At 39.5% G+C, this 7,738-nt stretch overlaps 1 non-coding gene across 1 annotated transcript; it reads left to right on the top strand.

The window, feature by feature from the left end:
- The first annotated feature begins 5,331 nt into the window (after positions 1-5,331).
- Positions 5,332-5,438, top strand: LOC118348087. Its single transcript, XR_004801233.1, has one exon. It is a non-coding gene; the product is annotated as a small nucleolar RNA R71 (small nucleolar RNA).
- Positions 5,439-7,738: the final 2,300 nt, after the last annotated feature.

The raw sequence follows: 7,738 nt of genomic DNA on the forward strand, positions 1-7,738 counted from the left end.
TATAGAAATCTGGTTATACCCTGAATAACCATCTATAAAATAGTAATACGCATACCCAACAAGTCTCACAAGCACCTGATCAAGAAAATGTAAAGGAAAATGGTTCTTACAGGTAATACTATTAAGTTTTCTATAATCTATGCAGACTCTCCACCTAGTTACTATCCTAGTGGGAATTAATTCATTATTTTCATTATATACACCATAGTTATCCCACCCCTTTTTAGGTATTACCTTTTTTTTTTTTTATATATATATATTAAAGAGTGAGTAATCACCTGTCCAATAGTGATCCCCATCCAAGTTTGTTAATAAGCCCTCACTTGTGGCGGATGAATACTGTGGTAACAAACATATGTACTCGAGCTTTACAATAATAAGAAAGACTAATTAAGCCCCAAGCACCAAACACCAACACAAGAACTCAAACAATATAATCAAACTTACAAGTGAACAAAACCAAATAAAAACATGCCTATCTAAAGGAATCTTATGTAAATAAGAGTACTGACTCGCATTCCACACTTCCTGAGATAAGCCAATCCACATGAATCTATTCTAAGTATACCTCTTAACAGATGAGGAACTTCCATCTGCCCTAACCACTCATGGGAGACCCCATTACTTCCCAACCGAGCCAAAAAATCTGCAACCTTATTCCCTTCCCTATAAATATGCTTGATAGAAAAATTCATCTCTGCCAACATATTCATAGTGTCTTCCCAAAAATCCTCTAAGTACCAGAGATTACATCTTCCGTCCTGAACCCAATTAACAACCAAAAGCGAGTCCATTTCAATAATTATATTATTAAGCCCCAATCTTTTACAATGCTCAAGCCCTCTTCGCAAGGCTATAACTTCCGCAAGATTATTACTAACACTACCAATGGATTCAGCAAACGCAAAAACCATCTTCCCAAACTCATTTCTTACTATTCCTCCGGCACCCAAAATTCCAGGATTATTAATACTACTTCTGTTCACATTCAGTTTAAACCAACCTTTCTTCGGCCTCTCCCATCTTACTGCCATTAAAACCCCTCTTTTTAAATTAATTGAAAGATTCAAAGACTTCAAGATCTGTACATCCTTTTCCACTAGCCGAGAATCCTTATGAATCTTAATACCCACCCAATTAATCCAATACTTTATCAATCTCCATAGAACCTGAACCTTCTCCTTCCTACCTTCCATCCGCACTGTACATCGCCACTTCCATAAATTCCATGTGATGATGACAGGTATAACTCCCATAAGAATACCTAACTGAGAGGACTTTGATGCTCTTCGAAACCAAGCCTCAACAGTTGCCCTCCAAAGATCGGATTGGGACAAATGCGATACCTAAAGTATTTGAACTAAACTTCCATATAGCCTTAGCAATATTTCCACTATATAACACATGATTAATATCCTCAATGGAACCATCTCGACATCATTCACATTTCGAGACTAAAGGCACACCAAGTCTTCTTATACGATCATCCACAGCAAGGCATGAGTTTAAGGCCTTCCACATAAGCACAGAAAATTTCTTTGGTAAAGCTGAATTCCAAATCCAATCCGACCATTGACAATTAGGATCTACCTGCACTAGACTAATCCATGAACTATTAGATATAGGATAAATAATCTCTTAACCCTTTAAAAACTTTAGCCCTAACTACTTCTTTCATGTTAGGATTTAATTGTCTTTAATTTTCAACAACTGGTGTATTGTTATCCTCCATTAAAATTCTATGCGTACACATTGAAGGGCTAATTCCTCTAAGGTCTGATATAGGCCATCCTATGGATTTTTTTCTCGATCTCAAAATACGCATTAATTTTTAAAGTTGATCATCAGACAAAGAAACACTCAATCATAGGTAAAGAATTATTCCCACCTAAAAAGGCATACCTAAGATGTGAGGGTAATGGCTTTAACTTTAGAAGTGATGCTTGCACATTAGAAGGGGGAGGGAGTGGCTTTTTTTTTTTTTAAAAAAAAAAGAGTCGAGGTCACATGTCCAATAGTGGCCTCTACCCATTTTTATTAAAAAACCTTTACTTATGGTGGAGGAATATTGTAACACATAAACCCAAGATAGAATCACTTATGTTAAAAAACATAGAAACAATACCAGAACCTTACAAAAACTTCCAAAACTAATAATAAACCAAACCCAACAAAACCACCAAAAACTAACAAAACTTTCAATATCTAAGAGTGCGACCATGTGTGCCCTCGGATTGTAGGCAGCCCCATTTTATCTAATTTGACAGTACCCCGCAATAACCCAGGCAATGATTCAGCCATGCCATAAACACCTACCTGGCCTGCTTCACCTCTCCTTGCAAGAAAATCCGCTGCTTGATTTCCCTCTTAGAATTGATGAACTACTTGATAGTATAAACCTTCAAGCTCGTGAAGTAACTCATCCCAATAATCCCATAAATACCATAATGTACAGTAACGAGCTCTAAGCCAGTCCACTATCACCTTCGAATCACTTTCCAAAACAATTTGAAAACCACCCAATTGCTTGCACAATTTCACCCCATGTAAGAGAGCACGCAGCTCTACCTCAGTGTTCATTCCAACACCAAACTGTTCTGAAAATGCACCAATTAGCACTCCTCGATGATCTCGCACCACTCCACCACCACCACAGGTACCTGGATTACCCCTACAACTAACATCCACCTTTAACTTCCACCATCCAATAGGTGACTTTTGCCAAGCTATGAGCCGCACATGTTTACCAAGACAACGACGGAATGGAATGGCCAATTCCCGTAAGCATAAGTTATCAAATGATTCAAGAACATTACTATCATTGATCACTATAGCTCCCAGCCATGTTCGAATAGATCTCCAAACACCTGCCACATTATCTTGAATCCCTTCCATCCTTGCTCTACACCGCCTTCTCCATAGGCACCAAGTCAAAACGCTAGGAAGCAAGCCAATAAGAAGGCCCTTCTTCGTAGACCTCTTTGCACACGAAAACCATGTTGTTACTTGACTTCACCAAGTTCCCGTCTGCATACATGGAACACCCAGTGCTACCGTAGCCATCCTCCACACCTGTTGAGCCACCTCACCAGTTGCCAGAACATGATCTAGAGTTTCCATATGTGGCAACCCGCAACAATCACATTTTGAGGCTAGATGAACCCCACGGCTATGAATGCGATCATCAACTGAGAGGCACCTAAACCTCGCCCTCCACATGCACACCGAAAACTTCCCAGGTAGTCACTTATTCCAAATCCAATCCATCCAAGGGGACTGCTCTTCCTTAACCCGTATTAGCTCCCATGCACTAGCTGAAGAGAACTAACCATTCAGATTTGGCCTCCAGATCAAAACATCCTCATCCCTTCTGCCAGCACAAACTTTCCTTACAACCTCATCAGCCAACTCTTCACCCACCAATTGCACCAATAACTCGAAATCCCATTGGTTACCAAGCCAAACATCACTGATCTTCAGAAGAAGCTGGTCAACTAAAGTAACCAGATCACATAGCGGCCCATCCCTCACCCATCTATCAAACCAAAACGACGCCTGCCCCTCCACATTTGACTAGATCCTCAAAATGAATACCTCTCTGCTTCGGCTTAGGACATGTAGCCTCTAATGCACACGCCACTTCTACAACCTCCATATTATCATATTTACTTGTCCCTACACTCACTAAACAAGTCTTGAGAGGTTCTTTAGTATTTTTAGCCCAAAAAACCTCTCTGGTCAACTCATCTATAACATCAACTCGAAAAACATGATCAGTAAAAGAAGGATATTTAGAAGCTTCAAATAAATTAAACTCTAGCTCTTCTTCACCAACTTTCAAAGTTAGCCTACCATTCTTAACATCTATAACAGCTCCAGTTGTGGCTAGAAAAGGCCGGCCTAAAATGATATTGGTCTCAATGTCTTCTTCCATCTCCAACACAATAAGATCAACTAGAATGATAAACTTATATATCTTGATCAGCACATTCTCAAGAACACCTAAAGTATATTTCACCGATCAGTTAGGTAGCTACAAAGAGATGGTAGTAGGCTTCAACTCCTTTAATCCAAACTTCCTAGACACAGATAAAGGCATTAGTGAAACACTAGCACCTAAATCACACAAAATTTAGAAAAACTAACATCACCTATAGTACAAGGGATAGAAAAACTCCCTAGATCTTTTAGCTTTGGGGAAAGCTTATTCTGGATAATGGCACTGCATTCCTCCATTAATGCAATGGTCTCGAAATCCTCTAATTGCCTCTGCTTGGACATGATCTCCTTTAGGAACTTTTTATAGGCAGGAATCTGTGCTAAGGCATCTGCAAAAAGAATATTAATGTGAAGCTGCCTAAACACTTTCAAAAATTTCTCAAACTGTTGATCAATTTTATTTTGCTTAAGCCTTTGAGGAAAAAGAATGGGAGAGACATAAAGTTTGTTTGGTGGTAGTGGGGATGGTGTCTTGGCTAGGTCCTCAACTTCTTCATCAACCTTCTTACTCACCTCTTCATGGTCTACTTCATCACCAACTACAGTCTCACCACTTACCTGACCAAGTTGCTTACCACTTCTCAAGGTGACTACCTTGCAATGTTCCTGTGGATTGACCTTTGTCTTACTAGGAAAATTGCTCTGTCCATGAGAATCGATGGAATTGGCTAACTACCCCAATTGCATCTCCACATTTCTGTTGGAACTCGCCAACCGGTCAACCTTTGTTTCCAGTCTCTCAAATCTCTCTGAACTAGCATTGGCTAACTTTTCAATTGCTATCTCCCAAGGCTGCTTACTTTCTGCTTGGGATGGTCATGGTTGGAAACCAGGAGGATGGAAATATCTTGAATTGCTACCTTGGTTACCTTGATCTTTCGATGAAAAGTTGGGATGATTCCTCCAATCTGGGTCGTATGTGTTGTTGGAATAAGGGTTGTTCAGTTACTGCTGCCTGTTAAAATTAGACACAAATTGGGCTTGCTCTACGTCCATACAATCAACACTCATGTGAGATCCTCCACAACAATTACAACTCAATACAAGACTAGAAACACAATTCATATTACCCAGCTTATCGAACATTTTTACTAGAGAATCTACCTTGGCATTCAACATGTTTATGCCATCTACATCATACATACCTGGAAAGTTTTTAGGCATATCTCTTTCATTAGACCACTGATAATTGTTAGAGATAATTTCTTCTAACAACTCATTTGCCTCATCTGTTGACTTTCTCATTAAATTACCTCATGCAACTGTGTCTATGGTAATCTTGGCTAAATGTGCTAATCCATTATAGAAAGTTTGTACATTCAGCAATCAGGAAGACCATGATGTGGAAACTTCCTCTGCAATTCTTTAAACCTCTCCCAGGCATCATACAAAGATTCACCATCAAACTGAATAAAATTGGTAATATCATTTCTAAGTTTGACAATCTTATCTAGAGTAAAATACTTACTCATAAAAGCTTATGACAAGGCATTCCAAGTGGTGAAAGTGTTAGGCGCTTTGAAATTCAACTAGGCCTTGGCTTTATCCTTTATAGAAAATGGAAAAAGTCAAAGCCGAATGGCATCATCACTAACTCCATTCATCTTAATTGTATCACATATCTCCAAGAAATTGGCAAGGTGTGCATGTGGATCCTCAGTAGGTCCTCCACCAAACTGCTCCTGTTGCACCATCTAGATGAGACCAAGCTTAATCTTAAAGTTATTAGCATTGATTGTAGGTCTCACAATGCTGGGTTGAGCACCATTGACATTCGGCATGGCATAGTCACGTAACACCCTCTGATTCTAGTTATCTGCCATGACTACTGCTTGTTCTTGCTCTAGCTCCAATCTCTATTTCCTCCTTAGTGCACATAGGATTCTCTCAATTTCTGGATCAAAAAGCTCAATTAGTTCATAGTTATGTGACATACACTAAATATTGAAAAGGTAAATTGACAAAAAAATGCAAAACAACCTAAAAACCCTAGAGAATGATGGAATTTGACCTCGAAAAGGTGGGGCCAGTCTAAATGAATAAGAAAACAGAATAATATAGTCTAAATTAATACAGGAAATTATTTGTATTAATATTGAAAACAATCCTCCCAAGCAACGGCGCCAAAAATTTGATGGTTTGTGAGAACCCGGACTTTGCCAAGTTCCCATTCCTATTTTTATTTGGGGAATTATTTCAATCCTTAGAAGATTCTAACTGTTGGAGGAAAAGCCTAAGAGCATTTTATATTTTCAGACCTTAAGAGTTCTAGAAATAGAAAGTCCATATGAGATAAATGGAGGAAAGAGCCCAATAATGTAGATTTCGGCCAATCAGGGTAGCATTAGGGCTTGGAAGCCCAAATGTGATTTCTAAAAATGGCTCTAGGCGCCACATGACACAAGAAGGGCCATTTAGTCTTTTCTAGAAAGAAACTAGGAAAGAGGCAAGGAGTGACACTTGTCCAACATGCAGGAGTTTCTAAAAGGTGTGAGTGGAGGTTGATGTCACCAAACTAGAGCTTACACGCCCACATGCAAGGCCCATTTCGGTGAGTGACACTTGACAAGCATGCAAAAAGAGCTTGTATTGTTCCAAGAGGATCTTACTTGGGAAGAGGGAAAGGCATGGTCTAGAAGAATGTTAGAAGAGAAAAGAGAGAGAGAAAAGGGTTGACAACACCACGCATGGGGAAGGCCAAATATCACATTGGGAAGGCCAAGGATCACCTAGGGAGAAGCTAGGGTTTTGGCACACATGCAACACACACACTCACTTGCCACATGGCAACCATGATGTGAGATGGAGTTCCAAGAAAGATTGAGTTTTGTGTTTTGACCCTTATGCCACCAAATACATTGAACCTAGATAAAAGAAGAACGACAAAGAGGTAAAAGAGAGTTTCGGTTGGTGGAGGCTACACGCCACATGTGAGGGAGGCCTTTGGGTTTCCAAGGTCATCCTAGGGAAGAGGAAGAGACCCTTTGCCAAGATGCCACTTCCATGCACAAGGTCTTTGGAATTTCAAGAAGGAAAGAAGGGCTCCATATAAGGGTATTGTCGAAATTAGGGGAGGTAGTTTTTGGTACCATACCGTATCGGCCTGTACGGCCGGTATATGCCGTACCGGCTACTCAGCTGTTACCGATAATATATCTATTCAATACTGTTCAAAATACCGGATGTACCTGCCGGTATTTGATGTTTTGGCTAAAACACATATTTCAGCCGGTATGAAATTCTACACCATAGTTGAATGGCATTTTCGAAATTCCAGTAAACTCTTAGGGGCAATTTTGGACTTTCACGTAACATATAACTTAGGGTTTTCTAACTTTTCGATTTCGTTTCAACCAAAGCCCAAATCCGTTTTCAGCCTCAGCCTCAGGCTTTCAGTGGCTCAGCCTTTTCCTTCAGCCGGCAGCAACATCAATGTAGCTTGCACCGTCCATCAGCTCGCACGTCACCGTCTGCCGTCGTCTCTGGTCATTTTCAAAATTAATTTGATTTTTTTGTTACTTTTTTTTTTCTTATAAATAAATCAGAATTGTACTTTTATTTTTTATAGATGTTTTAGATTATATTTTTATAGTGTTTGTTTGCTTTCAGATTCTACATTGTATCTATGATTCCATAGCTTTGGGGTGATTGTCTGATTCTACTCGAAACTTGGTGTTTTATTATCTCCAATTGCAATTCGTTTATGCTGTCATTTCCTTTTTGTTGTGTGCTGCTTCAC

The sequence above is a fragment of the Juglans regia genome, chromosome 3, assembly GCF_001411555.2.
Source record: "Juglans regia cultivar Chandler chromosome 3, Walnut 2.0, whole genome shotgun sequence".
Taxonomy (NCBI): domain Eukaryota; kingdom Viridiplantae; phylum Streptophyta; class Magnoliopsida; order Fagales; family Juglandaceae; genus Juglans; species Juglans regia.